Source organism: Centrocercus urophasianus, unplaced genomic scaffold (assembly GCF_019232065.1).
Source record: "Centrocercus urophasianus isolate 14NV4802_14NV808 unplaced genomic scaffold, USGS_Curo_1.0 seq_13, whole genome shotgun sequence".
Classification (NCBI taxonomy): domain Eukaryota; kingdom Metazoa; phylum Chordata; class Aves; order Galliformes; family Phasianidae; genus Centrocercus; species Centrocercus urophasianus.
This window is the reverse complement of record NW_024884475.1, coordinates 10,061,053-10,085,056: the sequence shown is the minus strand read 5'-3', so window position 1 is coordinate 10,085,056 and position 24,004 is coordinate 10,061,053. Positions and strand designations below refer to the sequence as shown.

Below are 24,004 nucleotides of genomic sequence, written 5' to 3'. Positions count from 1 at the left end.
CGGACGGACACAACAGCAGATAAGCTAGTTGGAATTAAGTGCAGAAATCTCAGCAGTCATTGAATGGTCAAAGTTGAGTTAAAGGCAGTTTAAAATCCTTGAAAATGAAGCCAAGAATGTTGTGCTTGTAAGTATAGGAAAAAATGGAATCAGAGGAGGGAAGCAGAGGAGGATAAGAAAGTTGTTTGGATAAGCGTCAGCAGGGCAAGACTAAATTTGCAAAGGCCAGGAAAAATATATCTGCCCTAACAGTTTGACAGTGTAATATATTGAAGTAGACTGAATAATATGGTAGGAAAGTTGTGGTTTAACCCAGCAGTGCCTGTACACAGTGTCCACAAAATGTAATGCATAAGTCATACAAGTGGAAAGGCTGGGTCTCAATCAGGGTAAAACAGTGCCATCTCCAAGTCCAGAAATTGTTGAATTGCTAAGTTTTTGTTGTTTTTATGTAGAATGTGTTTTATCAAATAAACCTAACTATTGTTTAAGAGAGTTTATTTGGTTCAAGCATGAATACAGTTGAGATTAATGAGATCAATTTAAAATTGATTTAAGTTAAACCAGTTCAATTTCTCATGAAGATTAAATTACAGATAGGTCAACTACTGGAACAAGAGATTACAGCAAAGTATTTCCACACGAAGAATTTCTAGACATTTGGCAGTTACGAAAGTCAAACTTCTTATTGAATGGCTAAATCAAATGTAGGAATTCAACTCTGTTCTCTTTTCTTTTGGCCTTAGTGACTTGCCCAGGATCACTCTGTGAGTCAGTGGCAGAGCTGGAAGTAAAGCTGAGGGAATTCTTACTCTCAGTCGCAAACACTAATCATGAGATGATCTTTCTTCTGATTTTCTTTTTAATAGACTACACTTGTGTTTAGCATTCCACACCAGTCAACAGGACAAAATTATTGGCTGTAGTTGGATGACTGTACTAAAGAGTACTTCAAGGTTTATCGATGAAACAGCTGTAAAAATGCTCAGTTTTATTATTTATTGTTTGCAAACGTAGAAATTCAGTAAAAATTTACAGGTAAAGGAGGCCCAACACAGGACTTAACTTCCCATCATTTCTGTTCCAAAAGGAATATGCATTACTTAAAACATTTAGCTGAAAAACTTGTTGCCAACATTTTTTAGTATTCTTGGAAAAGTGTATGAAAACATGGATGAACTCATTACAACAAATTGTTTTAAATTACTGTGCTCCTGTTCTTCACTTCTCTTCACCTAGTAATTGCTATATGGCTCTCTGGTGCTAGTGCTTTATATTACTGATATCAAGAGAATGTTTAGTCCTGAGTAATCTATTGAAGGGTTTTTACCACATTATTTACATGAATCTGAATACTAGCTCAATTCTCCATATTGAGGTTGATTCTTTTTTTTTTTTTTTTTATTGTTGTTGTTGTGTTAGTTGATTTGCCATCTTGTCTTCCCCTATCAGTGTGACTGAAGGGGGAGAATGGGTCGTATTATCAAGTACCATTAATTGTGAACAATTCATTGAAAAAAATGCCTTTTTTGGGGGGGGGGGATCCCATTAATTTAAATGTGAACCACCTTTGACAGCAGACACTGTGTCCACCATGAATTGTAATAATTGGAAACTGTGATGGAAAAGCGAAGAAAAGCTAAGTAAGGCAGTCAATGGAATGTCAGTCACTTTGATTACACAAGGACATTACAGCATATCCAGCAATGGGTAAGACACAAGATGAAGCCTCTTTCATCTTGGAGAGCTCATTGTCAGAACATAAAGCAAACGGATCTATGTATTCATCAGAATCTGGCAGTGGTTTTAAGGCTGCATGAAAAGCACTGGTCAGTTGAAGGCCAGACAAAATAGCATTTGTTTTACGTATCATCTGGTATTCTTGTGAGCAAGATGCAGAGATGTGCCATGCAACCCACTGTGGACAGTGGAGAGTAACTTTCAGAACATGTGCTGTTGTGAGGCTTCAAGGTAGCAACCTGGTGTAGGGAACCTACTTTATTGAGGGGTTGGATTTAGTGATGCATGGTGGTTCCTTCTCACCCACATGATTGATCACGTTGAAGAGAGATTCCTGTGTATTCAGGTGCTAGAGGAGTTCTGTATCTGTCTAGCTGCAGAACAAGGAGGTAGTGGGGTAAAAATACTGATGTTTTCAAGGTCTCAAAGCCCCTGTGCTATATGGTAATTTTTGAAACCAGAATAGCTAGTATCTTACATGTGTGAAGTGAGAATTTGTGAATGAAGTCAGTGGTGAAATGGAGAATTTTGTGCTGTTAATAGCATTACCAACATTGAAGGATGAATACATTAGTGCGAGAAAGTAGTCCAGTAGTGCCACTACAGAAATGAAACAGTTATGTGGCATACTTGGGTATGTAAACTGTGTACAGAAGCATAACATTCACTGGTATGTCTAGTATTGCTGTTGTTATCTATGCTATAGTGGAAAAAATATGTAAGAAATAATTATGTGAGGAATTGCAGACAAATACAAGTGTATTGATGTGGCTGGTACCAAGTGGAGCTGCTGCTTTTTTACTTCAATTTCAGTGTCTTAAAGTGCTTTCAGGTTCTTCTTTCTGTTTATTTATTATGAAAAGAATGAGAGTATAATCAACTTCAGTTGGCCAAGAAAGAACAATTTTAGTTTCCTGCTCCTTGGTCACTTGTATGGCTCATACACTTGTGTTTTCTGATTCATTGGTGCCAAATCCCAGCAGAGTGAGGGAGGAAAAGAATGAATGCAAGCCTCAGAACTTTACACAAACCACAGTCAACAGGCAGCAGAATCCAATAGCAAATTTCAAGCTTCACTTGACTACAAATTAATTCTGCATTCTAGCTTTGCTCTTTGGTTCATTAACATTCCAGTTTCTTTCGTGTTTTCTGAGCACTGCATTTAACACATCCCGGTTTATTTCTACGTAACTTCATTCCACCATAACATTCCAGTAGCAGGCACTTGATTCAGAGAAATACAGCTTCTTTTGTTCTTCTTTTTAACCTCCCTCTCCAACACTTTTCTTTTAATAAGAGTTTTGCAATCAGTTTCCATTAGGCAAAATTTCACCAAATTTCCTTTAAGTCTGGAGATAAAGCAAGTGTGCAATTGTGAATGCATCGGTACAAGTAGAGTTATTTTTTGGTGGTGGTGGTGGTTTTATTTTAATTTTTAATTTTGTGGATCTTTCCAATTTTATTAATGTTATTTTAGTGCTCTCTAATCTCAGAAATGAGAGAGAACCTATTAAATAGGTGTTTGTCTTGGAGGGAACTTTCCGTGTTAGCAGCAATAGCAGACTCATTTTTATGAGATCCCTTTGGCTCTCCCCACATCTCTGGAAGATCATTCATAACTAGTAACCTGAAAATAACTTTAATTACTCCTAATGCAGAAGTGAATATAGTTTAGTGAATGTGAAATTGTTATGTACTTGTGTTAAAGTACAAATGACGTAAATTGTCAAGATTTGGGTTTGTAAGCTGATAAACTGGAGCAAGAGAAATCTGCTAATCTCCAGGTGCATGAAGTTTAATGCATTCCTCTAAAGCATTAGACCACAGCTGGAAACAGATGTGGATGGTCTGTGGCACTTAGTGTAACAATTCCCAGAAAAAATATGCATTAAACATTTGCAGGCGTGAATAGAGTACTTTTATTTAATGGATTTGTTATTTTTCCTTTGGGCAAATGATATTCCAGAAATGAAATGTTTGGACTGCAGTACAATGTGAGACTTTTTTCGTTGTCTTCTGAAAAAGCATGTAATGCAATGTAACTGCTCTGTTTTGAAGCTGGCTGACCATGATTTGGATGGGTGTAATGCTCCTCTGGGTGAAACACTGGCTGGATTACCGGGCCTGAAGAGCTGTGGTCAGTGGAGTTAAATACAGTTGGCTGATGGTCATGAGCAGTGTCCCCCAGGGCTCAGTACTGGGGCCACTTCTAATTAACATCTGTATAATCAATGAATGTTAAGATGTTATAACTATGAAAGAAACAAGAGAGTTTGGCAAAGCAGATTACAGTAACAAAAAGAGAATAGATAGAAAGCTTACCTGTATCCTGGGCTTGCTCATGAAACTCCAGCAGAGTGGATCTCCAGAAGAGATCCTTCCCCACTGGTAGTCAGCTCTTAAATGGGTCTATGAGAGGTGGAGCCAGGCTCCACACCTTCCAGCAGTGCAGGTGAATTGCCTTCACCTGTGCTCCCGTAACTGACTCATTGCTCACCCCAGGTGATCAATCAGAGGTTCAGGCTGTGACTCAGCAGTTCCCATACAACATCTGTATTAATTATCTTGATGAGGGTATTGAGTGCACCCTCAGTAAGTTTGTAGACGACACCAAGTTGGGAGGGAGTGTTGATCTGCCTGAGGAGAGAAGGGCACTACAGAGGGACCTGGATGGACTGGATTGATGGGCTAAGGTTAACTATGTGAGTTTCAATAGGGCCAAGTGTCAGGTCCTGCATTTTGGTCACAACAACTCCAGGCAACCCTACAGGCTCGGGGAGGAGTGGCTGGAAAGCTGCCTGATAGAAAGGGGCCTTGGTGTACTGATGCAGGGTCAGCTGAATATGAGCCAGCAGTGTGCCCAGGTGGCCAAGAAGGCCAGTGGCATCCTGGCTTGTGTCAGGAATGGTGTGGTGAGCAGGACTAGGGAAGTAATCCTGCCCCTGTACTCAGCATTGGTGAGGCCTTGCCTCAAGTACTGTGTTTAATTTTGGGCACCTCAATACAGAAGGGGCATTGAGGTGCTGGAGCAGGTCCAAAGAAGGGCAGTAAGGCTTGTGAAGGACTTGGAGAATGTGCCCTATGAGGAGAGGCTAGAGAAACTGGGGCTGTTTTGTCTGGGGAAAAGGAAGCTGAGGGGAGACTTTATTGCTCTCTTTCAGTATATGAAAGGTGATTGCAGCGAGAGTGAGGTTGGTTTCTTCTCTGGTGACAGGATGAGGGGAAATGGCCTCAAGTTGCACCAAAATAAGTTTAGGTTGGATATCAGCAAACAGTTCTTTACAGAAAGGGTTGTTAAGCACTGGAATAGGCTCCCCAGGGAGATGATTGAGTCACCATCCTTGGATGTGTTTAAAAAAGCTATTTGGATGTGGTGCTCAGGAACATGATTTAGTGGAGGTTTGTTAGAGTAGTATTAGTATTAGTATGGTTAGTCATGGTTGGACCTGGTGATCTTAAGTGTCTTTTTCAACCTGAGTGATTCTGTGATTTTGTTCTTCTATGTGCACCTCAGTCACAAATACAAAATGGTTCAGTGGTGCAACTGTCACCTGCACACACTGTCCCGTAGTTAAATGTTCAGGGTCTTAGAGCTGACTTTGCAGTTCTTCTCCTGGGATTTTTTTGTTCTTTTCATATGGTGGAAGAAGACATAATCGAGTTTGTCTGCTTTCCCTCTGAGTGCCTTGAGTGTAAAGTCGCTCACTGTCAGCAAATACCTTCATGTCTGCACGTGGCAGGGGTTCAAATGCTCCTTCTGCCAGATTCTTCTGTAGCCTGGTGGACTCTTATTACATTTTAAAACAATTAAAATGTTAAGAGAAGTTGAGTATTTTAGCTCAATAAGGAGGTAAGATAGTTCTTCCTTGAATATATTTACAGTGAAATTACTCATGGGTTGTACCTCTTTCTCACTAGAATATAGAGATACATGATCAATTTTCTCCAAGTTTAGGAAAATGCCTTGAGTTAGGTGGGATGAATTCGTGCCCCCCTGAGATCTGTGACAGGGATTGGAATTTCTTCTACGCAAGGAAAGGTCTGCAACACCCATCTTTCTTTCCTTGTCATATGAGTTGACCTGTATGGCACTGTGTACTGTAACTGTTGGACATGGCTTGTAGGTATGAGTCCTCCTTGCAGAAGTGAAACTTAGATTGCAAGTGGAGGAGGCCCTGAACCCTGACTTACATGCCATCACTTGAGAGGGTGGCAGGAATTTGGAGACATTCTTCTTCACTAGTTGTAGGTTTGTAGAATGCAAGTTGGGCTGATTACCCAAGTAAATATAATAACTATTTGTTTTTAATAATATAATAATTATTTTATATGATTATAATAGTTATTACTATATCATGTAATTATGTAGTAATTGATCGTTAATGATAATAATTAATAATTTCTGTCAACCAGGTGTTACTATACCCATCACAGCAGCAAATCCTGGTGCTCTGAAAATGAATACATCTCCTTACAACTCAGAAAAACACGGTTTAGTTATGAACAGTGATACAACTACTAGATAATATAATCTTTTTTTCTCTAAATTTGCATTGAAGGCTGTCACCTATCTTTTTATTTGTGGTTCTAAGTCTTTAGTAAACTCTATGACTTATACATATTACATATAAATGCAATACATAAGTAATGGTCAACTGAAAATAAGTTAAATCTTTGTATACATGAAAACACAGCTCAGGTGTTTCTGTTTGCAGTCTCACTGTAAGCACTGTTTGGCTTCTTGTGTGGCATTCCTAGTTAATATTTAACCTAGTATCTAATGAAACTGGGCTTTTTTTGTGTATGTGTTTGTTTACTTTTTTTTTTTTTTAATACTAGGGAAGAAGTGACTTGGCATCTCTGTATTTTGTATCAACACAATCCTGCCAGCATCTTTTCAATACAGCTCTTTTGTAGATCATGTAAATATGGCAATGCGAGTGTTTTCTGTCGTGAAAGATAAGGGATTACATGGAAAATGTTATCACTTGAGCTACTGTTCTGCTAATTATGCCTCTGTTCAAAACCACAGTGATAACAACTCTTTGGCCTGCCACTGAACAGAAACTGAACAGAAAATATGTATAGAATCTGGCATATCTTTCCCACTAATACTTTCAAGATTTCTTTTGACTGGACTCTTATGACTGGAGTCATAATAATTTAGAACTCAATAAAATCAATCTGTAAAATCTATAACAGTTTAGGACTCAGTAAAATCAACTAAAAATTGACTGCCGCATGCTGAAACTTGTCTCAGAATAAGGAGATGATTGAGCTATACTTTTATTATGCTTAAATAAAGAAATATTTAAATAAAGTAATTTTCTCTTTTAATGTCACTATTGTATTTTAAAGAAAAAAATGTTTCATGGGATTAGGAAGCCTTGGTATTTTAGGTTGCATGCAAATTGAATCTGAGCATTTAAAAATGCTGTTAAATTAATACCTGATATTTCCATTCTGCACCTGTCTTAGACAACTCACTGAGATTTATTACGTACTTTTCAGTTCCTGGAAAAGAACTGAAAGAAGTTGTGAATATTACCTGTAAGCACACAGAAATAAAAAGAAGATGAGGGATGGTAAACATACATTTGCCAAGAACAAAATGTGTCAAACCAATTTAATTTTCATCTCTCATAGAATAATAGGCCTTGTGGGTAAAGGACAGGCAGGAGATGTCATATATTTTGACTTCAGCAGAAGAAATTGTTGTAGGTGGATAGAAGACTGTTTGAAAAACTATAATAGGTGAATGTTATTAATATTTCACTGTCAAAAGAAAGCATGTAGCAAGTGTGTGATTATTAAATCTGGATGACACCAACCTGAGAAGTATTGTAAGCACTTGAAAAATGCTGAGGAAAAAAAAGTACTGGGAAGAAAGTTATAATGCAGTTACATAGAGAGAAGTACATGGAAAATGCAATGGCATTGCAAAACAATAGGGAAGTGTCAAAAGTTTTGCTGAAGTATAAAATAAATTGAGGCTGAATAAAAAGCATTGCAGGTCACTACATTTGGTCTTTTACTTGATGACTGCTTTTGAAAAAAGATCAGATGTAGTATTTTGTGTCTAATGTTTTAAGGTGAAAGAGTTTGTACAGTGAAAAGGGACACATCTTTGAGAAGAGTGCGTATCTTCTATTTAAACATTTACAGCTATTGTTTATCAAAACTTGAGTTTCCACATTGCAAAATATACCTCTGTTCTGACCAACAAATAAGCTTTTTCCTTTGTTAATCATTTAATTGAGCAAAATACATGTTATTTGATAATCTGATTATATAAGATTGGAAGTTCTGTAACGGAGGATTTTCATCTCTATACAGTGATGAGAAGGTAAATATTCTTGGTGAAAGCAGTTTGAATATTGTCATTAAAGTGATGCTGTCTACATTGTTATTTAACTTTTATACTACATAGTGCTTCTGTTTACATACATATAGAAGTAAGAGGGATGCTTTGAAAGTAATGCTTCCTGTTTTGTGATACTGGCCCCTGATGTCTGAGGCAGATGGTATGGCAGTAGAGGTTGAACCTTCTCTCCAGTATTCCATTGCTGTGTGACATGTGGCAAAAGAGGCAGTCTGATAAAATGTTGTCTAGCAGGGAAGTGCGTATGTAGCAAAGGGGTGCATGTGGATTCCTCCATGTGGAAAGAAAATGGCATCCATTGACATTCATTGATGCTTGCTGAACATTTACAGAGACCAAATGGTGTGAGCACAGTGGAGAGCGTGTGATGTGTTTCAGTAGCAGCAACAGCAACAGGTGGTGCAGATTTTTACAAGTGTGGCATACAGGCTCTTGATCATTGCTGGCAAAAATGTGTAGCAAGTGGTGATGACTATGTTGAAAAACTTTTTTTTTTTTTTTTTCTTGTAGCAGAGAATTTGCTCAATCCAATAGTGTTATTGTGCTCTTTGTATCTATTGTAGTTTCCATGGAACTAAATAGGATGCATTACTTTTGGAGTGACCTACATCTACTAACAGTTGTATATACATTATATACAATATATTGTATATGTATATACATATACAATATATTGTATACGTATGTTTCTATGTATTCATGTTAATTATACCTGAGAGCATTTCAGTTGGCAAAAGACTATCCTTAAATTCTCATGTAGGAAGCTACTATTATTAAAAGAAAGTTTACTTTCATAAAAAAAATATGGAAGGACTGGAATTCAAATCCCAATTCCCTTAATAACACTGCATTAACCTCATTAAAGAAATTCTATTAAGTGTATGAGCACTGTGGATTTAAGTAAAGGATTACTGACAGGTTTCTTTTCATCCTATCAAAATTATTGGGTTTAACTGATCAAGTTTAGGCAAAATACAAGCTTATAAAATTTGTTTCACTTCAAAATAGCTATGAAGCATAGTTTTTACTGTATGATTCTGCTGTTTAGTTACCCTGTCAACGTGTAATTTGTTGTTTCTAGTCAATCTATTTTTAATAATATTAATCCCACTAATATGTTTTACCATCTTGTTCTTACTAAGATTGTTTTATCTTCATTGGAATCATATTTTCTTTAATAAGATGAACATTTAATGTGCTCTTGGCATGAATTAATTTCTAATAAACCATTAATAAATCAGATCTCTGTGGATTTCTCTCTTTTAAAAAATCAAGACTCTACCCGCAAGGAGTTTTACATAGGTCCCAACACTTGAATTTATTGTGTCATTTTCAGAATTATTCATAACAAGAAGAAAGGGAAAAAAATTGTTATTCATAGTGTAGATTAGTTTTTCTCCCTTTGATACATTTCTGAGACAATGTAAAATATGAACTTTTAGAGAAGCTGATTCCTTTAAGGTATAGTGAGGTTTGGGTTATAGTATATCTTTTGTTTTAATTTCCAGCAGAAAATTTCAGTTTGTCTATCTTTTTCTACCTATTAGAATGTCTGTGTTGCACTAATTTATTTTTTTATTTTTTTATTTTTTTTAAATAAGGTTTTATCTTTTTACAAGCACTGCTGCAGTATTCAGTTGGTTGTTCAGCTATCATGGTAGTTTTTGCATTTACAAGTTCTGACTTAGAGAACTTATGATGTGGTCCAAGTACAAATTCTATTGAGAACTTGTACCCAGTGTGGTAAACTGAAAATCTAGTCTTTACCTATTCTGTCCAAGGCTGGAAAAACAGGCAGTGTGAACATACTGATGGTTGAATTAATGTTTTTGATGGTCAGTTTACTTAGAACTCCACTATAAGGCATTCGTTCGGGCATGTAGATGCTCAGTGTAAAAGACTGAGTTAGTTTCTGTTGCTCAGACTGCAGCGTTGGGAAATGTTGAATAAGATTTTGGGCTTTTCTGTTCAAGATAGAAGCTGCACCTTTTTAAGACAAAAACTTGTCAGAGTTCAATTACATTGATATCAGAAAATTCAAGATAGGGATAGAGTGGATCAAGCTGACTGTTGCTTTCTGAGGAAGAAGAGAGCAAAACAGTGCCAATTAACAGTATCCTTTGAAAAGAAAGGGAATACTATGAAAATTGCTCTGTGCAACCCTAGCAAATCTCAGAGGGTTTCATCTGTTCACAGATATGTAACATTTATAGCAGAGTCATTTGTTTACTTTGAGTAGGTTACTACATTTAACTGAGGTCAGCAGCTTTTCCCATTTAGTGGAAGTTGGAATTGGAACTATGTAACCTCTTGCACATGACCTGAGGTTTCATGTACAGTATTTCTGTTAGCTGAGAGTGAAAGGTCACCCAATGGAAGACTTCTCTGGGATAATTTTCTACTGCTGGAGTTGTTTTCATATAAAGTTCAATACAAGTCTGTAGGTGTTTGCTTAAAACTTAGAGGAAAAAAGTGATTGCTCAGAGTTTCCCATTCTATTGTGTTATAGTCTGGAAGGAGAGAACTAGGTACAAAGTCTCTTGGTTGGGATCTATCCTGTGGCAAGACCTACTCTCAGCTTTACTTATGCCTAATTTATTGTAACAATGTTATGATGCCTGTGGCCTGGCTTCAGCACAGCACCTGATCATCAACTCCAGTTTTGTTAACAGTTTGCTTGTGTTAAACAGAGTTCCTTCTGTTCTTTCAGTTGGAGAATGGTGTGTGCTGTGCAGGCTCATAATCTGTGTTTTGCTGACTCATCAGTTATAAGGCCAGTGTTTTTTTGTTTGTTTGTTTTGAAAGAGCTGTTCTTTATTAATGAAATGGTGAACCTGCTTCTGCAAAACAGTCTGGTTGTTTCTTCCTCCATTTTACTATGGAAACAGTGTTTTGTTCATGGTTGAACCCTTCTTGCTACTCTTAGAAGTGATGCTCTTTATGTGGAATTCAAAGAAAAGAAATACATTCCTGTGCTCACTTCATGTTGAAGGTGTTTGCAGTCTGAGCCATTAATTTAGGAAAAAAACACTTATTTCTGTTAAATTGGAGTGAAACATTTTTAGAACACACTTCGAACATAGATTGATAAAACAGCCTGAAAAACTTATAATTGGTCTGAATTAGAAACTATGTAGCTATATATGTAATTTGGGAGTTACTTTCAAGGAGTTAGCTGCTTGAATCAAGACACTGACCGTTTCTACTGTGGTGCAGTCTGAACAAGCATGCAGACATACAAATGTAATCCAGGATAACCTGTCAGTAACAGCCGATTGATTCGGTTGAAAGGCTGAAGTCTGAAGAGAATCGTCCTTACTGCCTTTGTGCTAATTTTCATTGATTCTAAATCACTGATGTATGTGAAGGGGAGCACCTGTTGACTTTATGCTGTAGTATGATTTGGTGACCATCTGGATCATGCCTTTCACAAGCCTCTTTTGGAACTGCTCGTAGTATAGCTGATTTTCTTATCTTCTAACATAGCATCTGAATATATTGCAGCTTCCTTGCTTTGCCTGTGCTAATTCCTTCAATCCTGAAGTAAGAAGCCTTGAATAGTTTCAATGTACTTTTGTTTTGATAAGTTTGCTTTTCTTTACAATTTGACAGAATCCAGTATAGAGAATAGCTACAATGTTCAGAAAATTGCTAAGTATAGTGTTTGTTTTGGTTTTGGTTTTTGTTGCTATTACCAAGCAAATTAGAAATACCATAGAATAGCATAGACAAATACTGCTAGAGAACGTTTTTGTTGAGGGTGGGGTTTTTTGCTCATCTACTTACTTTTCAGGCAGTACTTGCTGAGTGTGTGATCAGTGCTTTGTGTGTATGGGTGCATCGATGCAGGTATTTTTATGCATTAGGAAATTAGTATAGTCTTCTCTTGGTGTTTATCTAAGGAATGAGCAGGACTTCACATCCATGAGAGTTCAGCTCTACTCTTCAAGCTCCCCAACTCTGACAGAGAAGCCATACTGTTAAGCACACCATAGCAGAACTGAAGGAATAACAGCAAAGTGTCCCGAAAGAAGTATCGAGCATGTTGGGTGAGAAAAGCTGTTAAAATACACGTTCACTTGTCAGCTTCTGTGGGCAGTCTAGTAGGGAAACAGGAATGAAAATCATACAGTGGTCTTCTAAATGTAGTTTGGAGGAGTCTTCTAAAGATATTTATGTCTTATATTCTTAGTAGAGTATTTGCTTAGGAGAAAAGAATCAGAGCTGTCAGCACTGTGATGATATTGTGTCTGTTTGTACCTGCTGAAGTTGTGCTGTTCTGAAGAGTGCAGGGTTCAGGGAGCAAAAGACAGGAAGTATGGAGGAAACAAAACAAAACAAAAAAAAAGGAATGGCCTGAATCCTTGAGACTCTGCTTCTGTATTAAGCAAGGACTGTTTAATGTAAGAGATATAGATGATCTTGTAAGCATGGATGCAAGGTTTCCATAGTCCCTGTTCCTCTCCACTGCCCATAAGTGCTCTCTTAGTTACAGCCCCTTCATTAGGAGACAGGGACATGAATCCCTTCAGGTACAGGAAGATGTTTCAGTTTTCTGCTCTGCCCCAACTGCATTTTGTACAGGTTTTTATATTAGAGGTAAACACTATTTTTATTTTGAGAACATCTACCAGATTACAGGTCTATTAAGATCTATAGCAAAAAAAAAATTAATAATAATAGTAATACAGTCCTTTGGAAATGTGTGTGGACTTTATTGCTGTGACACTCATTCAGCAAAACATCAGTGAGAAAGGCAAACGTAATGCCTTCAGTGAAACAAGTGAATCTTGCACTGGGAGGTTGTCTGCTTGAAAGATTAAAAAAATAAATCTTTTAAAGCTACGAAAGGATGACAGTGAAGCCTAATAACTAAAATCAAAGAATGAAGATTAATCAACAAAAGAAGACAGTATCGTATGATTTTAATTCTGTCAACAGTTCTGGAAGATAGAAGCAGAAGATGCATGAAGAAGACTGTTAAGTATCAGATGTGTCAAATGGAACTTTTTGAGACCTTGACTGACTTTAGTCAAGGTATCATTCTATACTTTCTGTGAATACTTTGGATAAAAGATAAGGACTGCTGATTCAATCTTCAGGTGAAATTATCATGGGAAAATGTAGAAAGAAGTTTGGGAGATACAATTTGAATTCTATAAATACAAAAGCATTCAAGTCATTCCATTCCTGAAACAATGGGAAACATAAAATAAGCTGAAATGTTGCTGTGTAGAAGGAGGGATTTAAATGTCTGTATTTACATTGGAGTAATTAACTGTATGAGCACAGGATAGATAAAGACTCCTTAGGTATCAGCAATACAGGAAAAAGTGCTAGCTAACATTCAATCTCAAGTTGAATTTAGGTAAACAATATGTTGTCAATCATGTCAAACACCATCTGGAGTGTAAGGCTTGAACGTTGTGTTAAATAACGGAAAAAAAAAAATCTATCTCCTCTTGAACCTACTAAGGTCAGAAAGGATATAGACCAATTTAGAGGAGTTCAGAGAAAAATAATGAGAATCTTCAGAGGTCTATTTAAAAAAGACTAATAAGAAAAGGTTGGAGGAGTGGGTTTTTTGAATACAGAGAAGGTAGGACTAAGGTGTCGTAACAGCTTTCAATTACATAAAAGGCTGTTATAAAGAGGTAGAGAATACATTTATCGTCTTTCACAGGAAGATCAGTGAGAAGCAGACTTGAATTACAGCAAGATTTAGGTTATACATTTAAAAAAAAAAAAAAAAAACTAACAGGATGGTAAAGTCTTAGAACAGGTAGCCCAGGGAGAAGTTAAGCTCCATTATTTGAGATCCCAAGAATGAGTATCTGCAAAACATATTGGGAGGCCGCAGCAGGAACTTAGGGAGCTCTTCATCTCCGAGCAGTGCCACATACAAATCTGATGCATGGAGTAAAGAAATCTTTACTGCATTCTTGGAGATATGTTTGTGACAAGTCTAGGATGCGACCTACTTAAATATGCGTTGAGCCTGAGGGGAAGAGCATAACTTGTTCTCTTTCTCATTCTTCTGAGCAAAGGGATTTCTATGTCAGTTTTTCAAAAGACAAAGGAGAGAACAAATCTGAACTGCTTTTCTTGTGGGTTGTGTTGAATTGCTGATTCAGCATCAGGGCTTCCCCCAGGTCAGAGAGCAACACTTCTACTGCAGAGCGATGTTTCTGTTCTACTCCACTGCAACAGCACTGCTGGGCCCAGTGCTTCTCAGCAAATGCTTGTTAGTGACTTTGATATTGCAAAACCTGACAGAGAAGATCCTGCTTCCGGCCCTGTTACAGTTTTGTTTCCATGTTTCAAGACTTTAGCAGACTTTAAAAAAAGCTTATTCTCACTTCCCCTTCCCCTCATGAAAGCCAGGATGGGATTGTAGCAGATGGTGTTAAGCATCAGATCCACAGTCACCTCTCTGCTTGGGCCCCAGCTTTTGTTGGGAAAATAGATCTCTTTTGGGTTTGCTTTTAAACAGTAAAAGGTTTCACTTCAGGTCACGCTGTTTATCTGAAAGGCACTTCAGAGATAAAAAGAAGAAAGCTGTATTTATCTTGCAGTAACAGCAACATCCAGTGAATAATGCAGCCTTCTCCCCTGGCTCCCATGTATGAACACAAACAAGCCAGTTACAGAAAGCAGTTCTATGGACTCTCAATTTAAGCACTGCATATTAAAGGACATATACATTGCCTATTTTTTTTCCTCAGTTTGCTCCTTCAGAAGGGAAATAGGCCTAGCTAGTTTTCAGTCAAAGAAGTTCTCATCTCAGCAGATAGAAGAGCCATCATCTCTTTTCTCCTTACATAGGTAAAAAGGACATTCATCAGCTGTTGGAAGTGGGTGCAAGAATCAATAGCTCCAATGTTGTTAAAAGCAGTTCAAAACAATGTATCTGTAAAATAGCCTAATGTACTGGGAAAAACAAAAGAATGTAAGTAGGAAAACCTCACTAGCTTCACTACAGCAAAAATATTTGCTATTAGAAATATTTGTGTAAGTCAAAGATGCAAGTTGTTTTCCTTCTAATCTGAAATAGACTTGATTTTAAACTCAAAATGAATTTCTCATATCTTTCACCTTCTAGTTTTCTTGCTGTGTTTTTTTTTTCTCATCTACCTTAAAAGTATGTAATATGCCACTACACTAGTTAATACTGTATGCACTGTAAGTTGTGACAGTTAAGAATTTGTTGTGAAGAATTTGCACAAAGGAAAGAAGGGCAGGTAGTGACAGGACCAGGGGAAATGGTTTTGAATTGGAAGAAGGCGTATTTAGACTAGATTTTAGGAAGAAATTCTTTACTGTGAGAGTGGTGAGGCACTGGAACAGGTTGCCCAGTGAACTTGTGGATGCCTCCTCTCTGCAAGCATTCAAGGCCAGGCTGGATGGGGCTTTGAGCAACCTGGTCTAGAGAGAGGTGTCCCTGCCTATAGCAGGGGGGCTGGAACTAGATGATCTCAAAAGTCCCTTCCAAACCATTCCATGATTCTAAGGACGTGGATGAGTGCTGCTTTACTGAGTTCTGTAGTACTGAGGTCTGCAGTATGTAGCTGAGCCTCTAATGCAACATCCTCTAGCGATGACATTTCATAGTACTGGAATTTATCTAGATTTATGTAGGGTAAATGAATCCAGTCTTCTGGTAAGTATAAAATTTCTTTCCAATGGAAAGTTGAGTGCATGAGTGGGAAATTATTTTTCTGTAATTAATATTGACTCTTGCTTATCTTGACCTGTGTTATTTTTCAGAATACGTGATACACTTTGATTCCTTGAAGACAGTTTAGTGTTTGTAAGTTCCTAGCTAAGCTTTGCATTTAAAGACGGGGCTTTTTACCATTACGTGAAATTTTGGTTTGATCTCAAAATTAAGGGCTTGATAAGGAGAGCTGGGATTATGTTTTTCTAGCAGTATCACATCAATAGCCTTTGAAGGAAATATAATTCACATCTCATTTATGTTATAGCAGGTGCAAAGAAAAAAGTAAAAAGCTCTTATGTAAACTGAGAGACTGCAATCCTTTTTTTTTTTAATTTGTTAAATCTGAATAACATTTCTGTTTATATGTCAATCAAGTGTTTGCTGACTCCATAGCAAACATTTATAAAATAATAAATATGAATTGAAGGTATCTGGTTTGAAATGTCAGTAAAGTCTGGGTTTACTGAGTACTATGTGTTTGAATTAATATAGTCTCAATGTAATATGTGAATCAGTATTTCTCAGGATGAAAATTTGGCTTGACTTTGAATCCCAGATAGAGATAGGAGTGAGAAGAAAAGTAAAAAGCTGTGGAAATCTTGGAAGGAGAATGTCTTGTGCTGTGAAATTCTGCAGTCATTTGTAATGAGAATTATGCTAAGTGTCTCTACTTCAGGATAAGCAGCACTGGTCTTTCCTTGTTCAGATAGATTTATTCTACACCACAGGGAAATCTCTTTATCTTATCACAGGTTTTCTTCTGTGATAACAGGGTACTATCAATCACATTACTGTGACATCAGATCTTGTTCTCTTCTAGAGAACAAATGCATTTGCAGTAGCAGATCTCATTCAGAGTACTGTTTTCAAGGCACAGCCTTGAGATATCCTCCTCATAATGAGAAAACCTTACATTCTTAGATCTCATCATTGTATACAGTTAGAGGACATTGTGAAATTTCAATTGTTAGTAAAGATGGTCAATTGGTTAAATAATTCACTCTTCTACCTGTGTAATATTTCTAAAATTGCTCTTCTTTTGGTACTGATATTGAAGATTAAAGGTGACTTAAGGGCTTGTTAGAGGTGGATTTCACTGAAAGCTTTGAAGAAAATCCTTGTCCACTATTTAGAGATGATACAAAGCTGTAATTCTTTCTTTGATGAAGTCCACCACTGTGAGATTTGACACTGGAGTCCCCATTGTGTTCTGTACACGCATGATGGATTTTTCATGAAAGTATGTGCTGCTCTCCCATCTGGCTTTGTGTGTGTTTGTGCAGTTATTTTAGAAGGTGTATAATGTCTTTATTCTTGCTGTCAGTGTTTTCAGGGCAGCTAATAGAAGATCTTCTGGAAATATTATTGTCTAAATTAACTTGTAAGAAAGAAGAACTTGATGGCTCATTACAACAGAAGAAATTCAGATATTTTTTTTAATCGCCAGTAGCATATGTCTTTTGAGAATTGCATTGTGCTTGATATAGTGCCTCCTCTTTTTTAATACTTTATTTTTACAGGTGTAGAATTCAGTTTTGAGTACTCAATCTGTGGCATTTAAATATTAACTTAATGCAGCTTTCACATTCTTGATAAGAACCTTAAGGAAAATCATCTATTGTCTGGATAAAAACTGATTAACGCTGATATGAGTTTGCCTTGCATAAGTGATATTACTGGTGGGAAGATATGATCTCTTCAACTTGAAAATTTTCAAACGGGACTTGTGGTTCACATTTCTTTCAAAAATAAGTAAGAAAGACACCACTCTGAAGCAAACTTATCTGAAATGATCCTTTGTAGTACGTACTTAATGCCAGGGTTTAGTTTTGTGCTCATGGCTTGTCCTAGCATTTTCTTCTTTCAGACATATCAGCAGGTATTTTATTTCTTTTCCTGTAGCAACTCTGTGCTTTGGCTTAAGATACTAATTTAGTTAAAAGGAATGTGTTGGAGAGAAATCAAAGGAACTACAATTCCTCATGGACTTGAGAGCATCACCACATGTATGTCGTTGCATCTGCAGGATGGATGCAGGAATTTATGTGCTGTGTGACTTTTGGAGGGACCTGCGTGTGGGATGACAGGCTGTTAACCCCTAGAGCCACAGCAGAGTTTGAACCATGCCATCCTGAACATTGACCATCTTTATAGCTGAGTTAGAAGCAAGTTGATAGTGAGTTCTATAGCTGGATGGATATTTTTGGACTGGGGGGTTGGTAGATTGTCTGTCAGCCATTTTTGAGGGAGAAGGCAGATGGGAGAATTTGAGGAGAGATCTGAACCTGAGCATAGACAAATAATTAGTCAGAGAAATACAAATGAATTGGGTAACTGAGTAATGTTTGGTTAATAGCTGCCCTGAGGATTCAGCAGCTGCGGTGGAAACATACTGCATGTATGCTCTGAATGCTCAACAGCAGTTGAGAATGCAGTTGAGGATGCAGCGTTCATTTAGCCCTGGCAGGTTAACAAATAAATCTTTCCAGTGTATTTTTCAAGTGGTTTTTGTGTGTTGTTATCAGGATCTCTGAGTGTCCACCCTCATTCACAATCTCTCCCACAGCTGCAGTTATCCATCGTGGTGATGGCTGAGGGCTTTTAAGCAATAACAGAGTATTAAAACCTTGTCAGCACTTAACATCAGCAATAAATAAAAGGCAGTACCCCAGTATCGCCTCTTACTCTCAACTGACTTAATTAATTCCATTTTTAGTTTGGCATCAGGGAAGAATTTACATATCTCAAGTTTATCTGTCAGAGAAAATAGAATCAGAGGGGATATGCAGACTTAATGCCTGCTGTTTTTTTAAACTGTGAAAGTAATACTCTCAGATAAATTAAAATCACTAGGAACCTCCATTATTATTCAATGGATTTGGGAATTAAATGGAAGATTTCAGTTACCCATGGTTTACCTCACAGTGCTTGTGCATCCATGGCTGTAATCTTCTTCAGCATAATAAAAATTCTGGGTTGTCACAAATTAGTTGTTTTGCTGCTTGAAATCTGCATATTTTGAAAGACGTTTTAAATACTGAGATTTCAAACAGTGCATTCACATTAGTTTATCAAAAGAAGTATCAAGATATGGCTTGACTGTGATTTATGAGTATAGTAATTGGACATAGGTTTCAAGAAACACTAAGCTAGAGAATTTAAATTCATGCTGCATGCAAATTTTAATAGGTTTTGACTTTTACCTCTTGAGGTTCCTAGCTTGAAACTGGCGCCTTGTTGTATAATACAAAATACACTGTAGGCAAGTACAAGTTGAATTTGAGAATAATAAGTAGCATTCCTTAGCCATTACTGCACTGATTTCAGGCTTGGAGTTCTGATGACCCCATTTAGAAATTTATGGTTCAGTGATTCCTAACTACTAAAAAAAACCTGTCAAAACTAAGTTTAATTTGACCTCTGTAGTTCTTATTAAAAATAAGTCGGCCAAGTTAGACCAAAAAATGGAACTAACATTCATTTGCAGATTGAAAACTTTTTCTTCAGTAGATCTGGAAAAATATGGGAATTAAAAATCATAAACTTTACATGATTTCTTGGCAGTTATATCTGGCTTGTTCTACGCTCATATATCCCAAGCAGAATAAGCAGTTGGCACATGATCTTTGTTGCAGTAAGTGCAGCAGTCTGTGTTACTGCTAATGAACTTATTCCAAACTTTAAGCCCAGTTTTTTAGAACAGACTGACTGAATTTTTTTTTCAATTTTAAGTTTTCCAAATAAATCTAACAGTGAACTCTCTCGTGCTCTTCCTGTGTTGTATAACAGATTTGACCAATTTTGATTGAAATGGGTGGCTGTTCAAAAGTGTCAAAATTGTCTCCTTTAGAAATTATATTCTTCTGAATCTTTTCTGAGCTAATGATAATGTTGAGTCTTGATCCTGTAATAGCATGGCTGTCATTGTCATCACTAGATATTGGAAGTGTTCTATTTCTTTTCTAAAAACTTTTTAGGAAAGGGTAACTTTTTTGTGCATTTCCTTATTCATGCAAAGATGTTATCATCTTTCTGGGATAAATATTACTTCAGCTGCAGCTACTAAAACAGGCCTGTTGGTCCATCAAGTTTTGATCACTTTCTGCTGACTGGTGTTTTGTACTATTGATGACCCTAAACAGAGAGATTTCTTCAACAAACTATTTTGCTGTAATAATGTTGTTCATTAGTTGCCTGCTGATTTGTGAATGATATCGAACACCCGTCTTGCCTCTCACCTCCGTCTAATGCTCTGTTAAAATTGGCAGAATTTTTTGGGTTTGTAGAAGTTAGGGAAGCAATACTGAATGAATGGTAAGAAGAGAATATCGCTAAGAGACATAAAAAAAAAAAATTCTTCAGCATAAAAAAATTCTTATCAAAATGCTTGTCTAAGAGAAAATGAGACAAAGAGATAATCTTTCAATAAGGGCATTGAGAAAGTGAGAGTTCTTTCCCATCTTCATGCTGTTTATTATAAAGGTGAGTGACATGTTAGAGCGGTACTGAGGTGTTATACAGGTAGTTTGTACCAGACCACTGCGTCTATATTTCCAAACAAGAAAGATTGCCTATATGTTTCTATATTAGAGCACTTTTCCTTGCTTTCTGTCTAGATTTGGTGGATTCAATGGGATTGTGTTTAGGTGTGGTTAGAAACTTGCCCTTAGGCTGGGAGTCTTGGTTAGAGTCTGTAGGCAAGTTGGGGTGTTTCTGAGATGTCTTGATTATTATTAAAATGCTAGAAAATTAAATAAAAATATTGTAATATTCTGATTTCTGAGGTATATAATACCTAAAATGCAGAAATACTTCAATACACTTAGAGATTATTAAATGTCTGCTAAAGTGTACAACAGTAATAATGGTTGTCCTTCAGTAAGATATTTGTCATTCTTTGCAGGCATTTGTATAGGTTTTAAAAGAATTTTTTATTTAAATATATTGGAGAGGTTTCTGTGCCTCAGAACATGTATAACTTCAGTTAAAAAGCAACAGCAATACAAAAACTAAAAGTTTTTATAAAAATTTCCTGGTACTGCCAGGCTCTTGTTCCTAGGAATTGTCAGTTTCAAGACAGACTCCAGTATCAAGCTGTGCATCTGGACAAAGATGCTTTCTTATGTTTTCTTTGATTAGAAAAGAAATGAAGTCATTCTGAATCAATGCTGTTTGCTCAGACCCTGACAACTTTCTGATTCTTTTTCCCCTCACCCTGTGCGGAGCTCATGTCTACTCCTTATCAGTAAACGGATGCAGCCTGTGATTTTATGTATGTTTTCTGTCCAGCTGCTTGTCATCTTCAACAAGTCTGAAGTGTCTGCTCCTAGCTAACTTCAGTTGTTTCTGGAAATGAGCTTCATCATTTTTACAGAGAACTGGAAATCAGAATTCCTTTATGTCATGAGTTATCTTGATAAACTAAGGCAAACAGATGAACTCTGAACTGTGTACACAACTACATTGTTGTGTACTTGTCAGTGAGGTATTCTAAAATACTCCCTTTGCAACTCTGTTGTGCTTCTAGGGGAAACATTTGTGCAGGAAACACTGTAAATCAGTTTGCTGAAGTGTGTCATAAGTGAGTCCTAAATTCCTAGTTCTCAGCTGGCAGCAGGGTTTTCTTAATTATGACTCACTTGGGAGGTTTATAATAATCTGTCAGCACCTCTCTTTCCTCCCAACCTGTCTTGTCTGACCCTTTTCTCCTGCTAATCAGTGACTGAGATGTTTTTATTTCCTTGAATTTTGTCATCTTGGTGCCTCCTCTGAAGGTAGTGCTGAGCTCAGATAATCCATTTCAACTTAGAGATCCAGACAAGTGCAGAGGAAGACAGCAGGGAGTGATAGAAAGTGGCATTTGGAGGAATAGTAGATAAGCAATAAATTTTTAAAACCCAAGTGATGATGAAGTGGGAACACACAGGGAAAGAAAATAGCAGCAAAGATACTTTCAGCAATAGGACATCTTTTCAACTCATGGTTTGGAAATGATAGGTCATGTTTGTCCCAGATCCTTGCTTGGAACATTTAAGGAGACATGCAGCTTCAAAAAAGGCACTGCAATATTAAGTGAGTAAATTATCTTTACATCTTTTCTCTATCAGAAATCTATCCTAGGGGAGATTTAGATTGGATATAAGGAAAAGGTTTTTACAGTAAGGGTGGTGAGGCACTGGCATAGTCTGCATAGAAAGGTGGTGGATGCCTCATCCCTGGAAACATTCAAAGTCAGGCTGGATGGGGCTCTGAGCGCCTGTAGGTGTCCCTGTTCAATGTAGGAGTGTTGGGCTAGATGACCTTTAAGGATCCCTTCCAACTCAAATGATTCTGTGGTCCACTGGTACAATATTATTTGTGTTCTGCTGGTAAGTTAATGTATTTTCTACATCAAGATTATAAACTAGAAATATGTTTACTTGTACTCAGCTTCTGGTGCACCATGGTCTTCAGTCATTGAAATTTCCCGCAGTGATTGTTTTATTCAGAATACGAATTTAAGCAAACACTGTGATTTTGCAAGTTGGAACAGCTGAGTTCTCAGCCTGCACTTCTTGCAGTATTCAACTTAAAAAACCAAAGTCCTGATAATGTACTTAGTCCCACAATAGTATGGTGTTGGAAGGTGAGTGCAGCTGAGATGCCACCTCCAATTTTCTGCAAGACAAGATTTGTTTTTACCGTTTTTTTTTCTTTTCAAATAAATTGGATGAAACACCAGGAAAAGTTGTCTAAGGTTACACTGAAAAATTTACAGTTCAGTGCCTATTTTTCCTTGGGCATTTTATCCTTTCATTGAAGTACCTGATTGCATGGTCTCATTAAAAATGAACCAGAAGTAAGAATATATAGAAATCCCATCAAATCCTGGCAGCTGGTACAATTTGGAAAGTTATGCTAGTCAAATTGTATGCTTTAAGATTAAGCAGAGCTACAGTGGCTTTCCAGTACCTTTGTTTCACAAGGACATAACTGATGATCAAAAGTTAGTGCTCAAAGGGAGAATAGTTATTGCACAGTGCAACTAAGTGCCTTTCAAGTAGTGGTGTAGTGCATGATAGGTGAAGTAAATTTACTCTGCCTCCTTTTTTTTATTAACATTGCAACACTACCTTGAAGGAAACAAACAACAAAAAATTACCATGCTTTGATCTTAAGCTGAAGTTATTTAGCAGGGGGTACGTGTGCTATCTCTGATACATATTACAACAGTAAAAAATTCAACTATGACAGTCACTGCTTGCATTTATACTCAATTCATAATGAAAGCATGAAAATAACAAAATGTGGAAGATATTCTTTAGTAACAGATGTGACAGGACTGCTTTCATAGAATCGCAGAATCTTTTGAGTTGAAAGAGACCTATGAAGACCATATATTCCAATAGTGATCAAATCACTTTGTTTTTCAAATGCTACTGTGGCAAAAGAAACTTTGAATTCTATTTTGTAAGTGCCTCACACATATGTTCCATCTTCACAGAATGTGTCGTGCTAACCATGGAAATCTTCAGAGCAGGGTTGACTTCAGTCACAACATGGAGAGCCTTGCCAAGCTGAATTCATGGAATCATACACTCACGGAATCATTGACGCTGGAAGGGACACTTAAAGGTCATCTTGTCCAACTGCCCTGCATTGAACAGGAACACCTACAGCTAGATCTGGGTGTTCAGAGTCCCATCCGGCCTGACTAGGCTTAAATATTTTTTCTGTAGAAAAAGTTCTTATGAATAAACCGTTTCCTTGCTGGACAAGGCAAAAGCCCCCTCTTCAAAACTTTCTGTATGAAATCAATGGCCTTTGGTCAGAGTAGACTTGAAGAAGTTTAGAGAGAGCTAAAATGTTGTCAGTTTGCTTCTTGTGAGTCAACAGTCTGGATTATCAGACAGTGAGTTCTGCTCTTTATCAATTTTCATCATTTAAATGCATTTCTTTTCAAATGCCAAATTAATGCTATGTTTTGGAGTGTCATGTATTTGTGAAGAAAGCTGTACAATGTTCTCTTTGTTTCACTTTGGTGCAGAAAGCAATTGTAACTCTTGTTTTTGCTTCCATGTTTTGTGAGGAGCAAAAATGTAGAAAAAAAAGACCTTATCCCTCAGCTTTTGAGGTCACTAGCCAATAAGAACAGCTGAAGTTGTCTTACAAGTTGACCTGTT

At 37.0% G+C, this 24,004-nt stretch overlaps 1 protein-coding gene and 1 long non-coding RNA gene across 3 annotated transcripts in view; one reads left to right on the top strand and one right to left on the bottom strand.

The window, feature by feature from the left end:
• Positions 1-4,105, bottom strand: part of LOC122157132 — a 26,247-nt gene extending 22,142 nt beyond the window's left edge. For both annotated transcript variants that reach the window (XR_006167772.1, XR_006167773.1), the window contains exon 1: positions 4,063-4,105. This is a non-coding gene — a long non-coding RNA (uncharacterized LOC122157132). The remainder of the gene's footprint in view (positions 1-4,062) is intronic.
• The window catches only part of SORCS2 (sortilin related VPS10 domain containing receptor 2), a 510,780-nt gene that overhangs the window by 366,304 nt on the left and 120,472 nt on the right, over positions 1-24,004 (top strand). The gene's annotated exons all lie outside the window — the stretch shown is intronic.